The sequence below is a fragment of the Vanessa tameamea genome, chromosome 6 (genome assembly GCF_037043105.1).
Source record: "Vanessa tameamea isolate UH-Manoa-2023 chromosome 6, ilVanTame1 primary haplotype, whole genome shotgun sequence".
Taxonomy (NCBI): Eukaryota; Metazoa; Arthropoda; class Insecta; order Lepidoptera; family Nymphalidae; genus Vanessa; species Vanessa tameamea.
In genome coordinates this window covers 2,395,698-2,413,919 of record NC_087314.1, presented here as the reverse complement: position 1 = coordinate 2,413,919, position 18,222 = coordinate 2,395,698, and the positions used below count along the sequence as shown (strand labels likewise).

Genomic DNA, 18,222 nt, shown 5'->3' with positions numbered 1-18,222 from the left:
TTCTACCTTTAAAGAGATGAAATAGGCATTTTTGAAGTTAGAAGCACGAAAGTAGATTTTTGGACTACATAAACATAAAACATAACATAATCAGCCTGTAAATTTCCCACTGCTGGGCTAAGGCCTCCTCTCCCGTTGAGGAGAAGGTATAGAGCATATTCCACCACGCTTTTCCAATGCGGGTTGGTGGAATACACATGTGGCAGAATTTCATTGAAATTAGACACACGCAGGTTTCATCACGATGTTTTCCTTCACCGCCGAGCACGAGATGAATTATAAACACAAATTAAGCACATGAAAATTCAGTGGTGCCTGCCTGGGTTTGAACCCGAAATCATCGGTTAAGATGCACGCGTTCTAACCACTGGGCCATCTCGGCTCATCTCGATTTTTGGACTACTGATAAAAAATCAGTAGATACGTAGTTATACAAGCGTTTCTGGATATTCTACCCGAAGGAGTAAAATACACACCAATGTTGTACATAAAAGGGGTCTTAAATTAACGTAATATTTTAAGTTAATCTGTAAATATATAAAATTCCACGTGAGCAAATCCGATCCGATCAATAACCGATAAAGAAACGAAGTGAATTCTCACAGAATCGCACCGTTGAAAAGATTTTATAGAAATTGTAATGAAATACTATTTCCGAAGTCCAAACGAACAAACACGTGATCATATTTTGTTTAGTCAATTGCAAGATGTGTTATTATTTTAGAAAATATCACACACTATTCGATTAAAAACGTACACATAAAAACTATATAATATATATACACCGAAGCGATTTAAAATATACTATGACAGTCGTCGGAAATGAAAATAACATCTTTCAAAGACATGAAAGAATCTCGCAATCAAAACATAATATGATTTTTCTTTACAATGCGAAAAAGGGAAATACATTTGAATTCAATTGAAATAAAATCTATGTTACAAATAGAATAAAAATCTGTTAATTCTGTTAAAATTGAATTACACGATTTTGTGGTTATGTTCAATTTACTAAGCCAGATAGTTCAGTGATTTGTTTAATAACATCCACGGACTCACAGTTGCCTCTGCCTTGTTTTGCTTCATGATTTTTGTGGCGTTTTACAATTTTCTTATTGACTAAACATCAGCAGATCTTTGCCGGGGTCGCCGTTCTTCTCAAATGACGTGGCCCACACAGATTAATTTTATTTTTGAGGGCCAGTGATTAGAACACGTTAGAGACGATTCCCCAAATTTGCTTAATTTGTGTTTATTTTACATCTCGTGCTTAACGGTAACGGAAAACATTTTGACCATAGCTGTATGTGTTGAATGAAAATTTGCAACAAGTGTATCTGCCAATTCACATTGGAGCAGCGTGGTGGAATTATCTCCAAACCTTCTCCTTCAAAAGCCTCAAAGGACGAAGCCCAAAAGTGGGCCATTTACACACAATAACTTCATACAATTTTTTTAATCATAGGACAGAAACGAAACATACTAAATAATAATTATTAAAAAATAAAAACTAACAAACATTAATCTTCAATTAACAAAATTCTTATACAGTTAAATTAAAAAGTCAACTCGTTTTAATAAAAAGTCAATAAAGGAATGCAAACCTAACGTGAAGGGATTATCGTTTATCCAATAAAAGGGTGATGAGGGTAAACAATTCCTATCGACTTTTAAATCTGGTAAGGCATGTAATACATGATACAGAAAAAAAAACAGGGATATAGAAAACGTGTCATTTACAGGATCCAATCAAAGTAAATTATTTAATATTCTTTAGAAAGCAGTTATATTATTACAAATGGGTCGGTATCTATAACAGGCGATCTCATCTTATCCCAATTTTACTTAGGGTCGGTGCAGCATGTCTTCTTCTTCCATACTTTTCTGTCGGACGTCATCTCACAAGTAACATTCTTTCTAACCTTTCAGACAATCCATCAATCGTTTCTTTGGTCGTCCCCTACCTCTATATCCATCCACATCCATGCTCAAACCTTCCTGAACGTGAGGAAGGAAGGTCTATAACAAACGGTTAAACTTACAGAAAAAAATCTCGGATATCTGAGAAAGTATGCTTAGAATTCGTCGTTCATTTAATTGGTGGTAGGTCTTTATGCAAGCTCACCTGAGTAAGTACAATACGAATTATACCGCCTAAAAGCAATTAATTTTGTTGTGTTCCAGTTGGAATAGTGAGTGGGCTAGTGAAAATGCACAAAGGACATACAACCTTAGTTTCTAAGGTTGGTAGCTCATGGTGATGTAAGGAATTATTAGTATTTTTTAGTGTTAACGTCTTTGGGCGGCGGTCAACAAATTTTATAAAAACAAATCAACAGACCGACAACCGAATATTTTCATGAAAAGCTGATGTTATTATGGTAAGTATGTCTATGAACATAGATAGAAAACATTTACTTACTAACAGAAGAACCAAAAAATATACAATTACGAGTATGTAATTCACTGTAATATGCTCATACAAACAGAATGAATCTCTATCAAATGGATGAAATCAAAGTTTAAATGAACGAAATATTTCAGTCAGTGTCTCCATTAAATGACAACTATATTGAGGTACATATACTGAAAATTAACAAATTAAACTAATTACCTAAGCCATAAGGTTAAAGGGTGCAAAGTTTGTATAGAGATAAATTGATGTAAGATGGTTTTAGTACAACAACAGAACACTTATATTATGCTAATTTAAATATGTATGTCTGACGGTGGAACTAAATATTATTTTTGAAATTTTTGAAGTTGAATTAAAATACATTTCAGAGAAGTAACCTGAAAGTTGCAATATTCGACGCACGTTACTTTGTGACAAAATGTAATTATAAATTAATTATTTCGATTACAATTTGAATTGAATTTTTCGCCTTTTAAGAATTCTATTCTTCCAATTTACAAGGGTCACGATACGTCCCCGATTCTATCCCGATCAAACTTCGAACGAACCCAGACTGCATCGTAGGGTTCATTGGATAGGAAAACGAATACACGTCAATGATTACACTTCGATTCGATTGCGATTAACTGACAATTTGTTAGCAGAATTGATCCACAGATAATTTTTTTTTTAATTTAAAAACTAAGCCTAAAAGATTTCTACGTTCTACAACATCATTATATTTTCAATATAGAGATCCTATATATATAGGAAATTGGTTAAACATTCCATATTCAGGTTAGTCTGGAAGTCTGCTATTTTTAAGTTAGAAATTTTATTTTTGGGATACAGATTAAAAATGAGTTGATACGTATTTAAACGATTCTGGATATTTTACGCCAAAGGAGGGAAATAGGGGTGACATTCCGTATTCAGGTTAGTCTGGTAGTCTGCCATTTTTAAGTTAGAAATTTTATTTTTGGGATACAGATTAAAAATGAGTTGATACGTATTTAAACGATTCTGGATATTTTACGCCAAAGGAGGGAAATAGAGGTGACATTTCTTATATACTCGTAGGATAGTCTGGAAGACCGTAATTTTTGAAGTTAGAAGCAGGAAACTTTTTTTTGATCTACTGATTAAAAATGAGTAAATACGTATTTAAGCGTTTGTTGATATTTTACGCCTAAAGGGAAAAAGTAGTGTTTGACATTTCGTATATAAGTTAGTCTAGAAGTCCGTCATTTTGAAGTTAGAAGCATGAAATTTTTTTTTGGGCTACCGATTAAAAATGAATTGATTCGCATTTAAGCGTTTTTGGATATTTTGCGCCTAATGAGAGAAATTGGGTAGACATTTCGTATATAGGATATTACGGAAGTCCGTCATTTTTGAACTTAGAAGCATGAAATTTTATTTTCGGGCTACCGATTAAAAATGAGTTGATTCGCATTTAAATATAATATACTATAATTCGCATTTACATAAAAATGAGTAGATACGTATTTAAGCGTTTCTTGATATTTTAGGCCTAAAGGGAAAAATAGGTGTTGACATTTTGTATACAGGTTAGTCTGAAAGTCCGTAATTTTGAAGTTGGAAGCTCGAAATTTTATTTTTGGGCTTCCGATTAAGAATGAGTTGATTCGCATTTAAGCGTTTCTGGATATTCTACCCTAAGTTTCTGGATATTCTACCCTAAGAGCTGAAATACAAACCACGTGGTATACAAAGAGGTCTTACATTAACGTAACATTTTAAGTTAATTTGTAAATAAATTCATATTCTACGCGAGCAAAGCCGCGGGTAACAGCTAGTTAAAATAATTGTATTAAAAACTGCGAGCAACCTTTGTCAAGTTAACGAGTCCTCATTTACCTTTGTAAAGACGAAATACACCGCATCAAATAAAGAACATATGTAATTGTGAAAAGTGAAAATGAAACAGTAGTGGGCTAGTGTAATTCTTAGTTTTTATAAAGTAGGTAGTAATCAGACACGATCGCCCTTAGACATTTGTCCCGTAAGAAATATTAACCATTCCGTATAACACCAATATCCCACCAACCTTGGAAACTTCTACCTCACCAAAAGACAAGGATAGCGAGAATTTGATACGTACGATTTAGTGATTGCCACTCTAGCTGCCATCTTGGAACAATACTACAAAAGAGGTTTTAGATAATATCCAGTCTCTCTAGTCTATCCGACGTCACTTAAGTAAGAAGTCACTAAACTTTTGAGTTTGATGAATGGTTCACGATTTAAAGGAACTACCACGTCAATCTCAACTATTTTTTTCAAATCGCAAAAACACTAAACTTATTATCGATATTCCAGTATTTACCGATTTCTTTATCCATTTTTCGGATCACCATCTAATTGGGCTTGCGCACTATAGCATCACCGCTATCATGTGATGCAGGGGGGGGGGGTATAACGATCACGTTATTAGGGGGGTCCCCTTGCGGTGGCATTGCGTATCAACTCAATGGCACCAGATATACCAGAAACATCACTAAAAAAATATCGGTGCCCTTTTCGTATTTGTAGGGCTCTAAGGGATACCATAATATCTCCTATGGAGATCCATCGTAACCAAATTGATTAAAAGGACATCATCATGATCATGCAATTTTGGGGTGTGTGTATATGCTTATTTATATTACGTAGCGTTTACCTTTAAAGTAAGCAAAACCGCATAATTTAAACATCCAATTAGTTGAACGTCTTACCAAGGGGTCAACGACTGACTTACTCATTAAGACTGCTTGAACAATCAAAGGGATCATAACAAAAACTACCTCTTTGACCGCTAACCAATTCATCTACCGTTGAGTAATTAGTTTTTCCTACAATTGTTGTCTAGCCTTTTGTTAAAGTTACTTTTAAATGAACACTTCTAGTGATATTGACATTGCTCTTGCCTTTTTTCATTGGTTGACATCACATAAATTACTCTGATCCCAATGTAAGTAGCTAAAGCACTAGTGTTATGGAAAATCAGAAGTAACGACGGTACCGCAAACACCCAGACCCAAGATGACATAGAAAACTAATGAACGTTTTCTACATCGACTTGGAAATGGAACCCGGGACCTCGGAGTGGCGTACCTATGAAAACCGGTGTACACACTATTCGAGCACGGAGGTCCGTAAAAATTTATAAGTGTGGCAATAATTATACTCACTAGCAGGATATTACTGTTTAGCCGTTGAATAGATTATAAATGGATGGTAACCATACTGGCACGGTATCACAAAGCCTTATGTTGATTTGTGGTGTTGGTTTATAAGCGTTTAGCTTAACAAATTAAATCACGACAAAAATTTTGAGCAATTATTTTTATTGTCAGGATAGGCTTCCCCTAATTTAGAATTATAGAGGTATAAAGCTGTTTCATATTGTTTTAATCTTTTAATGGTTCCCTCATTGGGTTTAATGGTTGCGTGTATTATAATTTGTGAACCATTTATCAAATATTCAAATATCCCTCGAATTTGTGTTTACCTAGTCAAATGCGAGTCGTACACGTTTGTAGAGTTCCGTACTAATTAATTATATATTAGCCTTGATTAATAAATGAGTGAAATCTAGTATTCTGTATTTGGGCTTGAATACTAGTTTCATTCAACAAAAGTACAAAATTACGTATTAATTTGCTAATGTTAAACAAAATTAAAATGTAATGGGTAAATGGTTACAATAGTTTATTACAATCCAACAGACAAAATTTCAATCGAAGATCGAGGTTCAGTTTTTATTTAATTCATCTTGTGGTTGGTGAACGAAAACATTGTGAGAAAAATTGCCTGTGGCCCGTGCCGCATAAAATTCTAACACATGTGTAACTCCAAACTAAATTTGTCTTGGTAGATCTTTGTACAAACCCGTTTGGGTAGTAACCCACTTATCTGATATTAAGCCGCCAAACAAATTTTTTTAGCATTGTTGCGTTCCGGCTTAAATGGTGAGTGACACAAGGGAAAAACATCTCAACTCCTAAGGCGATGTAAGGAATGGTTTACACTATTCACAGCGCCGACATTTATAGGTGGTGATGACCACTTACTATCTGCTGGCCTCTTTGCGCGTCCTTCTAACGTTGAATTAATAAACTCTGCTCCTTCAAAACGGTAACGGTATCGAATAATTGATCTCAGATTTTGAAACCAGTAAAAATACGATTCTCGTATGTAATACGTCCAAGATATCATTAAAATATTTTACAACATTTAATCCTTTTACGAAAGCGCTGTGAAGTTCTTGCAATAATATTAAATCGTTCACTGACTCGACGGGAAAATATAAATTGTTACCAAACACATTAAAGAAGACAGACACGCAATACACTTTTCTCTTTGAATGTACTAATATTAACAATAATAAAGCAGTCCGAACAAACATTGCACGGTGTAATGGCTGTGATTAAACATTATTAATTTTATTCACTGCCAAACATTGCGTTGCATTTTCACCTTTATAGCGATGTCCATAAAGGCGAAGTGTACGAAGTACATGTACGTTCATAACCCAAATAAGATTAATGAAAAATGATCGCTCGTGTTTATAAATTTCGGATATTTAAATTCATGCTGAGATCCTTAATGTGAAAGCGTGGAGGAATGGTATTGTTGATTTGTGCGATCTTTTTGGAACGAGTTACACGCAATATTAAAGTGTATCATAACCTCAATAATTTTAAAAAGTAAATGAAATAAATTACGTAATTCACTCCCAGGTATCTGCTTGAACATTTCGATGAAATAATATAATATGTAAAACCTATTTTAAGTAAGGCTTCATTAAAATAAAATAAATGGAAATGGAATACCCTCTAAATATTATATACGATTCAAATCTGTTGGTTTTTTATTAACTATCAAGAAACGACACTGAGTATAATAGCCATTCGCACAAGATTGTGACGTTTATTTACTGAAACAAATGATTTATAAAACTGACTCATTTATAATGATTTTTTCGTAAGTAACGCTGGTTAAAAAGTGGTAAGTATTTAACCACTTAGAGAAGAAGCGTTTTTGGATAAAAAAATAATAATATTTCTATCACATTGAATATTATTATTAAAAAGATTATCTTTAGAACGGTGTGGAACTTTCTTAATTCCGACATAGTATAATAACAAAAATTAATTACTTTTATTGTACAAAATATAATTTACATAATAACATAATCAGCCTGTAAATTTCCCACTGCTGGGCTAAGGCCTCCTCTCCCGTTGAGGAGAAGGTATGGAGCATATTCCACCACGCTGCTCCAATGCGGGTTGGTGGAATACACATGTGACAGAATTTCGTTGAAATTAGACACATGCAGGTTTCCTCACGATGTTTTCCTTCACCGCCGAGCACGAGATGAATTATAGACACAAATTAAGCACATGAAAATTCAGTGGTGCCTGCCTGGGTTTGAACCCGAAATCATCGGTTAAGATGCACGCGTTCTAACCACTGGGCCATCTCGGCAACAACAAAATATAATTTAGTAAGAAAATTTAATACGTCAATGTGCTATAACAGACATGATGTATGACTTTTTAAATTACGTTCTTAATAATATATATATGTCGGAGAAGCAGGATACCGAACAGTTGGGTTCGGGGATTGATCCGACATTTGGAACAATCATAATAATAGCAAAGGATTACAATAATTCATCTCGATTAAGAGCAAATGGGTTTGCAAGCAACCATCGCATTCCAGACGCTTGTCAAAACATAACGACTCGCGTTGCCATGACACTTACAACTCCATTCGGGGTAACCCGCTCTTAAAAGTAAATCAGCCATCAAACATTATTGCCAACTATTCATTAATTATCCAAATCAACAAATCAAAGTAATCTCGCCCCGTTATATATATATATATACTATTAATACGTGAACATTGATAATAATGATTTAATATTTATTAAGTATCTTTTTTATTAAAGGCGTAAGACAAAAATATTTGTCCCAGTGTTTATAGGGCGATAGCTGCTCATTAAAAAACGATTATGGTTTTAATTTTGAACAGTTCTAGCCGTAGATGTGCAGAAAATTAAAGAGGATTATTGATTGAAATTTAATAAATTGTTACAAGTCAACAGTGAAAATAAAGTTACTGGCCGGTTAAAGAACGGTGATACGGCTGTATAAGAAAAACCAAATTAAAGTAAATAATGTATGCTATTTGTCATTATAAATTTCATTTAAATAAGGTTTCATCATTTTGGGCCAAATCTATTATAGATTTCGACATAGCTACCTAAAAATAAAAAATAAAAACTTTTGAAAAAAAACGTGGAGTTTCGCGGTTGACTCATTAGTTTATTATTAATAAAAAGCTATTCATCTAAAATGACCTCATCCCCCCTCTATTCCTCCACATTACACATTCATACCATTATAATCGGTTCCCTTTCAGCTTTCCCGTCACGGTAGATACTTCCAACTTCATCTTACTTAATCATGTCATACTCTATCTGTTCTCGTCTCCCACATCAATTTCTAGACACACCTCTCAACTGAATACCTTCGTTTGTTGTCTATGACTTTAGTGGCCTAACACTCCAATCTACAACAGACATACTAAAAGTTTTTGGTTTGATTTTGTTCTCATTAATCTTTGTGCTATTACTAATTCAATTTGAGAATGTATTCGATTTTCGTCCAAAAAGTATTTTAGCATCAGAGTACAGACAAAAAATATTTTTAGAAATATAACGCGAGCTTAACGATGTGACTAAGCCCATGTTAAGAAGCCGTAACATCGAATACGGTAAGTTCTATTTTTATGGAGCAACGCACGCGGAGTTTATGTGCCGTTTACTCGCTTTCTAAACCTTTGACCCTGACACATCGTTACGATATCGAGATCAATTTCCATCACATCATACGGTTATATTTTTACGAATTTCCCGCTGTCAACTCGTAAAACCTTTTCGATGAAATATGAGTAACAGACTTTACACGTCAAGACACGACATCTTGTCACAATTGAGCAGAAAATAATTTAACCTAATTTTCTTTACCTTTAACACAATTAAGATCATCACGTCATATGTGTATACGTTTTACTAGCAGTGTTATTCTGTAAGAACTCACTTCTTATTTCACTTGTGAAATATTAATAATCTTAAGGTTATTGTTTGATATTGATAAAACTGTGAAATCTTTAAACTAAAACGCAATGTAAAGTGTCAATAAGTTATTTGTAATATTCTTAACGACGTCATAACGGTGACACTAAGCCGGGTCGGGTCGTAAATTTGTCTAAATGTCCCGTCGTCATTCGTAGATCAAATTGATTGAAGCGTACGTATGTTGCTAATCGCGTTCACACTAGTCGGTTTTAGCCGATCGCCTGCAAAATCGACAGCTATTTGATCCGTCTGTACAGACTTAATGAAATAGACCTAAGAAACATTTCAATTTCCATTCGTTTTAATTTTGTTTTGGTTAATTTAAAAATCGAATTAAATAATGCTAATAATTTTATGTACAAGTGTTTTACAATATTTACAATAAATAACTGAATTTGATAGACAAAGTGACAATCGTAATATAAAAATAAGAACTGAAGATAACCTTATAACACCAAGATTCCATCTCCGTAAAAATCAACATAGGTGATGTTCTTCATTTGAATTATTCGGTCTTTTCGATTGGTCTATGACGCTATAATAAATATTAACCATCGCCAATGCCCCACCTTGGGAATACAAGCCACATTACATCGTAGTGTTGTCCCTTGTGTCTGTATTTACTATGCCTCACTCACGTCGTCATCGCGTCTAAAATATATGCCCAAGATACTTTGGATATACGTATACAATGCAAGTGTATTGTCAAATAATTAATTAAATTAAAATTATAAATTCATAATATAATATATATATTCATTATGATTTTATACAAATGAAGCTATTTGGAAATTATTTTATTATATTCGTCGAATTTCAGACTACGTTAACTGAATTTTTTTTCACGGACATATTTGGTTTTGATGTGTCATATTACTCGCGCTCCCGCATGTGTGGGAGTGATTTCGTGAAAAGATGAAAAGGTTTAATCTCCAAGTGTGACATTTAACATGAGTCTAAAATGTTTTGTAAATCTTTTTTCAAAATAACTTAAATTAATGTTGCTATTTAGTAAGCGGAGAAGTTTTAATTATTTTCAACGATTAGTAACGAAAGTAACTTTATATGTCTAACTGTTGCGCTTTCCGGGCTAAACCACAAAAACGAAATTGATGTCATTTGGTATGAAGTAATCTTGAACTCTAAGGGTCCTTCTTTAGGGTTCAAGATTACTTCATCATCATCATCAACTCCTAAAACGCGAGTGAAGCCGCGGCCGATAACTAATAAGAAATACTTATTATATTTTGGATTTGTCACAAAAACACAAATTCTCTTTGCATCTTAATAATATTAGCTAGGTAAGAATTTATCTCTAAGTTTTAAACAACAGTAAAATATTTCGCAGATACTGTATGATATTTTTTTATTTGCTTACAACGTTACGTATTTTGTTTTCTCCGAAATACTTTTCGAAGTTTCGTCATTTAGAAAAAGTTTATACAAATATTTTTATTTGTGAATTTTCCCTTATTACATTTCAACCTTTCGTCTTGATTTCTCGCATGAATTGATCAAATATAAAATGTTTACTCGCAATCTTTCGAAACATTGACTTCTTTGAATATTTCATGCGAAGCGTTACACCAGTGGGATCTGAACAAAAACACATTCTGACAAATTTAAAAAGAAAGTGTTAATTCATTTTCATTTTTTTTTATATTTTTTCGAATTGATTTGTCTATTGAAACCCTTAAATTACTTTAACTAAATTGTTTGAGTTTGAATATTTCTGAGAATAAAGATAAAGAACCTTGCGCACCTTAAAAATATTAATTTACGGATAATACAATTTTACCGTTCAAAGTATTATTCTTTGAATGGTAAAATTGGAGTTATATCCTTCCATCAAAATATCTTTGTCAGCTTTCTTAAACAAAAAAATAAATAAACAAAATGATAAAATTGAGTTTGAATTTAGAACTCCAATCATATTATGTCATCTTATAAATTTTAACATTGAGGTCGTAATCGTGTATTTTCGCATTATTTGATTTTCTTAGGTTAATATAGTTCACGTCGTGTCCGACCCAAACAAATTGAATCTTTATGGATAAATACTTTATGTATATATTGGATAAAACATTATTTTTCTATACATAAATAAACATTATTTCGATGAATTATTGAAATATTTTTAAATATTTAAACTATGAAGGTAGCATTTAACTGACAGAGAATGATTAAAAAAGAGCATCATGGTTATCAATTTTGAATTAAGAACTTGATTATTAAGAAAGTAATTAAGTGTAATTAAAAATAATTTATTTAGAGTTTAAATTATTATAGGGAGTCGAATTGTCGTAAAAAACATAGAACTATTTTCTGGCGAAAAGAATAAACGGTTATGAAATAATCGCAGTGAAAACCCAAATATTGGGTAAACAACATGAAATGTGATCACGAAACTCATGCTTAACATGTCAATAGGCAAAATTTTAAGTGGCTGAAAACAACGTAGCTCCTAATAATGATATAATATTATAATGAAAAAACAATCCGCTGATTCTTTCGTTGATTTTTCTCAGATTATTTTCATTTCTCAACCGGTGTTAGTTTTTAAATTTACAATCAATAAGGAAGTGGTTTTAATTCGTTTTTTTTTTTTTCAATAAATCGAAACTCATTATTAGACCTCTAATGTATTCCTATAATATAAAATGCAATCAGAATTTTTTTTCTTTTATTAAAACATTACGTGTAAACTAGATTTCGTATTCTTTCAATATTATCTCCAGTTTAATTCCACTATACCTCTAAAGATGTTTATCTTACGTAGTTTCCGAGCACATGTTGTTCCCATTATCAGGTTTATTTGGTCTGCTTCCTGTTATTGCAAGGTCTGTTCGTCGCAGAGAAATTCCTGATCTGTGAAGTTCATCGACCTACAGAACTGTCACTTTTTATTGAAATATTTTTTTGATATATGTTAATTAAATTGTGATAGATTTTAAATCGGATTTTTTTTATACTTTATTATTTTGTCCCTAATTTACTCAAAGAAAATACATATTCATGAAGATGAGAATATTTAAGATTTTTGTATTTTTTTAAATGTTGATGAATGAAACGAATTTTGAAAAACGGCAAGCTTGAAGTCCAATATGTAAAAAAAGGCACGGCAATTGGTTGAGAAGACTACGTAGTTTCTGGTCATTTCTCTTCGGTAGAATTACATTGTAAACTTAACTTTACATTTAATAAATAATCTACTAAAATTATTATATATATATATACATTTTTGTGTAGTTAGGATAGACGTGATAAAAATAGAGGGGAAGTGTGAAGTCATATAATTAAGGACAGGAACTCTCGCTCGTATTATAACATCCGAATAAAATAAAAAAATAAACTGATTTAATCTAGATTCAATAGCATGCGAGATTCGAAATCTTTTGTACTGTATATATTTTTAACGACAAACATATAAGTATTTACTTCAGAATATGTATGAGGATAAATAAAATAGAATAGCAATTTGAAACTATATGTTAATGTACAGATTCTATCTAGACTCAATAAGATGAAGGTGATTACGTTAAGCGTATTGGATTGCATTTGAATATCTTTATTTAGATTATATAAATTTGTTGTAATTTTAAAGCAGTTCACATAGTAAGTAACAAAAGCTTTTAAAAGGAAAGTGGCTACAATTATCACCTGATTCAGAGCAGTACTTTGTTATAAAAGGGCAATTATTGACTTTTCATAATATATATAAATTGTGATAAAAAATTTAAGTACACGTGACAAAAATTTACTTGGTGGTAGAGCTTTGTGCAAGTCAATCTGGGTAGGTACCACTCCCTCATCTGATGTTCTACTTCTACATTGTGGTTACTGGCGCACTGGCGTTGTAAGGATTTTACCCGTCCGTGTAAGTTTCCAAAAATTTTAATTGCATCTATTCTATTTTAATTTGCCTGCACCTAGTAAGTAGTCCGATAAAGGAATGGAGATGGCTCAATCAGAATCGTCTCCAAAGTGTATCCTATAAAAACCCAATAAGCTGGCAACTCGACGTCGCTCAAGGGTGTGTAGTCTGCTATGAGAGCTTTTCGTTGTTAATTAACCTACGGGCTCTTCGGTCGACTGAGTCCAAAGCTTCCAGATGATATTTGGCTGCACCGTCCAAGAGATGACTGCAGTACTCCATGCGGGATCGAACTTGGCCAGTGTAAAGATTAAGTAGCTGTTCAGAGCTGAAGTACCGCCGAGCCATCTGACTATATCTATATGTAACGTTTCTATGAAACTTTTAATTAAAATAATAATTAAAATAAATACTACTCGGCTAGTATCAGGTGATAACAATTATTTTATATTTTAAGCTACATGATAAACGGCAATTATGCATGTTCTACATACCTCTGTAATACGGCATATTACCGTAATCTGATTCTTTTGTAATACAGTCGCTATTTCATTACAGAAATCATACTTGATTTGAATAATTATATTCGCTTTGAACAGTCCGTTTATTGTGGATTGATATGCTCTACATTGCACGCAAGTCTTAGGAGCTAAATAGCCATAAATATCAATGAATGTAGCAAACTGTATGAAATGCTATGTGTAATTCTAACTATCGGAGAAATATCAGAGCCAATTCTTAGATGTAAAATGATACCTACTAAAAACAAGGTATATTCTAATCGACTTGAACTTTAGACATATGACGGGAAAGCCGAAGCTGATAGTTGGCAGAAAATACATGAAGAGCGACAAACTGATATAGTATGATGATCAGAATATGGTAAAGTGGAAAAATTTGTAGTAGAAAGTGGACCCGGTAAAAGAAAGATGAAGAAAATTCTTTATTATATTTCGACTATTCGATTTGTAACATTTGATTTCAAATTTGGCGGTGGTAGTCACTTTCCATCAGATGAGCCTCCTGCTCGTTTGCCACATATAAAATAAAAAAAAAAAAATATTCAAGTGTTGCTATGGACATAACACTCACATTGATTACATTGATAATACAAATATATGTTGTGTGTTTAAATCTTTTATAAGTTAAGCGGCCATTGAAAGGACATTATATACCTACATCATTGTTTAAAATATTAAATTAATTTTAAAGCTATCATCGATTTGGAAAGTAATTTTATAGAAAGATATAGTCAGTAACTCAGTAGCCACTCCTCTCCAGAAATTTAACTACTACGTATTCAGATATAATATACATAATATTAGTGCAAACTCTGCTTATACGCGTGAAATTCGTCATCTCTCTTTAATACGTCAAAAAAGCATTTATTTCTTCGTCCTTGCGAGTTCTATGATGACGACCATTTAAGACTGTAACATTTATGTCATTGTCAAAATTTTACCGGAAATTTAAAACATTTATTTCAAACGGTGAACCTTTAATATGCCAATCGACAAGGAGATTGAGCGACTTTAAATTAGGAAATAAATTTTAAGGCCATTTTTATTATGCCTGTTTTGAATTGATTAAGTTTTTAGTTTAACTCTGAAAAATCACTAACAATAATCTTTGACCGTCAAACCAATTTTGAGTAAAAGCTGTAGAATTTCTTACTTGATTTAAAGCAACAATAAACTCCATGACATCTGGTCTAGGCCTATTTAAATATACGAGTGACTAGAAGAATTCAAATTAAACCTATTTTGAACAAAGGAGTCCCCAAACTCCTGAACCAGCTGCCATTTTCGGAAAAACTCACCAAAACTTTTTTTCACTTTGACTAATGACAAATATCTGGAATCGGATCCAACGTGAATGTGATGGAATCGATGTATTTTCTGATTCAAGATTAAAATAAATATTTATTTCTATGTTCAAAGAGACTTAAATATACATTACGAGTATTTGTAAGATGCCAAAACCTTTACAAAGATGTTCCTGTCTTCGATATCGTTTATCTTAACAGGCGATCTTGCTCTTAACCGTATGGCAGTCAATTTTAATCTGAATAACTGGTTTACATAAGCGTTCTTTAATCCCGTGGATGTCGGACGGTTTTATCATTACATATAAAAGATCTGTTTGATCCTTGTAATGGCAATTTCTTATGAAATACCTTGTAAATGTTAATGTAGTATTCATTTATATTACTTATTTTGTATACGTTCGATTTCGTTTTGTTTAATCATTTATAAACACAAAATTGAATATGAGATCGCCTGCATTGTCTTGCCTAAAAGAAGATTTATTAAATTTTGTATATTTGCTTAAAATGTGCAGACAACTAAGATTTGGCTGGTTTGGGAACTATAATTTATTTGATTTATTTACATTCTGTCCTGTAGTTGAAATGGTCCAATAGAATGTTGATAACTTCTTGTTATGCTATCATTTATAGTAATTACTTATTTAATTTGAAATCTCTTTTAGTCATTACTTCCATTACCTTCACGATGCAACGCACGGTTTTTGTCGTAAAGTCAGAACAAATAAATTAACAAGTTTGCAGTGTGCCACGTTTATCTAAAAGTTTTTACTTGCATTGATTTATATCGTTGTGTTCAAAATAATGACAACATCAGCACCAGGTGATGTTGGTTGGTTATTTATCATGATTTTGAAGAAGGTGCTTCAAATTGATGATTCCTTTATGACACAAATGTCTCTCTCAAATTTCACGTTTAACCTCTTTTAACCTGTCGTCAATCAGGACATTGACCCTTTCTTATATAAATATTTCTACAAAATAGCTTCTTAGTAGTATAACAATTTTACCAATAAAAATATCAAAAGGATTTAGTTGAAAAAATATATTCTCTGCGATCATAAAATAAATGAAAAATATTAACCGCACGCTCGAGCATACGTAACGCCTGATCCAATAAAACAGGGTTTTGTAAATATTCAGCCGGAATTTTTAGATAAGATTTTTGATATTGTATCTTTCACCTTTGGTTTGGGTTCAAACAATTTGAGGTAATTTTGAATAGAAGATATGAAACCTTAAAGATAAAAATAATGCATTAACTCACGTGATACCGCTACACCGCGACTTCGCCCCCTGAAAATAAAACCAATATATTAGTGTTATGATAGCGTGGTGTTGCTGTCTAATCTCAATAAGATTAAACTTTGAATATTTCGATTGATTGAAATAGAGGTGCACATTTAGCTCAACCGATTATATTTACTGAAATTTTGCACAGTTTTTTGTACTAGTTTCCTAATTCAGCATCGCCCGTGGGAGGCGACAGGTGTCACGTGGCCATGTAATAATCTCTTCTTCTGTCTGATACTTTTTAGATTATTAATCCCGACTATTGCCAGGACTATTGCCCCTGCCCCTGGCAGTTAAATATTTACAATTCAAAAATGGTTCATTGTGAAGTTTACTTGAAAAAAATAATTTGATTTGACCACCTATATGCTAAAATTTCATTATGATCAGTTCAGTAGTAAGCGTAATAAACAAACGAACTCACTTTCGTATTTATAATGTTAGTTTTTTTTATATAAAAATGCACAACTCATTCAATGCATAGATATATTTTAAATATTTTTGAAACGAAATTATATTACGTGGCTTATAGTAGAGTGAGAAATGGCTGGTAGATATCGACAAGGAAAAACTGTCCAGGCGACCTGATACTGTCTTCTTCATTCTCTTCCTCTCTGTTTCTTCTTCCCATTCTCTTTAACTGTCTATCTATATTTATCTTAATAGAAACCTTATATAATTATACGGTTTAAACTTATCTTATTTAAACTTATTGTTAGTGAATGATTTAATTCCCATAGGATTTTTAATAACAAATTTATTTCTTATGAGTTTTTGGCAAACGCAAATTTATTTAACTATCTGTTATCCTCTCTTTTTAACCGATTACGAAAAGGAGGAGGTTATCAATTCATCCGTATTTTTTTTTGTGTTTCAAGGTCTTTTTTTTGCTAGGTATATTGTAGTGTTACAGTGTACACCGACTCCAACTACCAATAATTGTAACAGCATTATATTATCGTAAATCGACTTTTAAGTATTCTAATATTTTTCATTTCATTTTACTTAGGAGAACTCTATAAAATATTTTGATCATTGTTTGTTATTCATAGGTATGTGTTGAGTTAGATTTAAAGTGGGTATGTTACCTATCTTCTCGCGCGGTAACTCACAGATCGTACCTACATATTGATGAGTAGAAAAAGTAAGTTGATTATTAAGTTGTAGAAGAATACGAAATCATAATTTTTTCACTTTTTAGTGCATATTAATTTGTTTTGGAATAGTGTTTTATTTGAAGTCGGTTTTTTCTTTGTTCAAATTTTTGTTTATTTATTTATATCAACATGTCTACAACATTATTTCGAAATTAGAATTTAAAATTAAAATTTGTAACAAAACTCTTCGCACGTATGTATTAATATTTTATTATAAATATATTCAAATAGCACATTAGTTACGTGCGAAATGTTATTTGTTCGAAAAGGTCGAATCGACTTTTTGTCCCTTGTTGGATTTCGTAACGTCAGAGGGAACTTTTGACAGTAACAGTAAATTAATTACATCAGATGTAATTTTCGTCTTAATTGTTAATATATTCGTTCCGTTTTCAGTCGAAACAAAGCAGTACTTTTTTCCGAAACTATAAGAAATATACTGTTGAAACTTGGTAAGCAGATGTATTCTATGAACCGCATTAAGATTTTCTCACAAAAACAGAAAATAAAACAATAAATTTTGGGGGT

General features: G+C 32.2%; 1 long non-coding RNA gene across 1 annotated transcript in view; it reads right to left on the bottom strand.

The window, feature by feature from the left end:
* Positions 1–16,518: 16,518 nt before the first annotated feature.
* The window catches only part of LOC135193351 (uncharacterized), a 68,328-nt gene continuing 66,624 nt past the window's right edge, over positions 16,519–18,222 (bottom strand). Inside the window, exon 3 of the long non-coding RNA XR_010309174.1 lies at positions 16,519–16,540. This is a non-coding gene — a long non-coding RNA (uncharacterized LOC135193351). The remainder of the gene's footprint in view (positions 16,541–18,222) is intronic.